The sequence below is a fragment of the Galeopterus variegatus genome, unplaced genomic scaffold (genome assembly GCF_000696425.1).
Source record: "Galeopterus variegatus unplaced genomic scaffold, G_variegatus-3.0.2 Scaffold5867, whole genome shotgun sequence".
Lineage (NCBI taxonomy): Eukaryota > Metazoa > Chordata > Mammalia > Dermoptera > Cynocephalidae > Galeopterus > Galeopterus variegatus.
In genome coordinates, this window is record NW_007731978.1 from 37937 (window position 1) to 39459 (window position 1523).

A 1523-nucleotide genomic window follows, 5' to 3' on the forward strand; every position below is an offset into this window, starting at 1 on the left:
TGTTGGCCATTAACTCATTTATTTCTGAAATGAGAATTTATATTTTGATTGTCCTTGGTAACCTGTGTTCTTTCACATCCACCTTTTTTCACAAATAGGAAAAGAGGATTCAGGTGTTATTCTCATATCAAATATTTGATATATAAATAGCTAATCTTCAATGAGAAGGGCTGAAATATAAGTTGAAAATGTCATAATTGATTGTGTGAAATATCAGATATTAAACGAAAAAGGAATAAAGGAATATAGTCGTCAATGATCATAATGCAAAGACACTTTCCTCTCACAGTTTCAAAGTTTAGGAATGCTGAAACATTCGGTCATTTCTCTCTATTATACAATTCCAAATATATTTATATCTAGCTTGATGGGCAATCAAAAAAATCAGTTAAACATGTCATGACCAAGTCACTCCTATTTTCTTCATCTTAAAGAAACCTTTTGCCCAACCTAGAAAGTTTCCCCTCAAAAACATTCTTTGTGAATGTTTGTGTATGTGTTTATCTGAAATAAAGTGAAACATAAGTTATGCAGCTTTCTTCTGTGCCAAATACAAGTTCCAGAATCTCCCAGATCCAACAGTTACTGGCATTTCATTCTACTGAATCTATCAAAATAAGATCTCATGAGTTTTCAAATATTTTGCACCTGTATTTTGTTAAGTGTTGTTGTATGTTGATTTCAGAAAAAAAGAGACCTAACGAGAGGAAACTGGGAAGCCCATAGAATTAGCCAATTCAGACAAGACAGAGAAACATTTTACAGGAAAAAGTATTTAGGAATAATCTATAACTTACATATTTGTATCACTAGAACTGGAAGACAGTGTTCAGTAAACTTATCTAGTTTCTCAGGGATGTGTCACCTGGCTTACCACCATACCCTAGAGTGAAATATACTGAAAAAGAGGGCTGTCCTGTTCTCCTTTTCTATAACACTTTTTTCTGAGTATCTTTAACTAGTAAAAATCAAACACAGTAATGCTAAGAAGGCCAGACAAGATTGTTTGTATATCAAGCACTTTGCACACAAGCTTAGAACACAATAAGTGTTTGATCTTTCTATAATGTATAAGTGATGAGGACTGAAAGAAGCAAGTATTGGAGAATTTCAAGGCTACAAATAGTGTCAACAGAGAGATATCTGAGATATCACATATTGCTTATAAACAATAACAACAACAAAAAGATCCTAAAACGTGGGAATATAATGACGAAATTAATGATAGTGGCTATTAAATACTCTTATATGCCAGCAACAGCGCTTTACACACACTGTCTCGTTAATTCCTCTGAACTACCCCCAGGTGCCCATTCTCTCATCCCCATTTCAGAGATGAGAAAACCGAGCCATGACACAGTTATAACTTTCCAAACCTCACACAGGTTCCCAGCACATATGTAGTAAACACTACAATATTCTGAATTGGAATAGCAACAAAAGCAAATAATAGGGTGAACTGAAAATCACAAGAAGAACTTGCCATCCCCTTAGCCAGTTATTGTTTATGAATAACTAAGAAA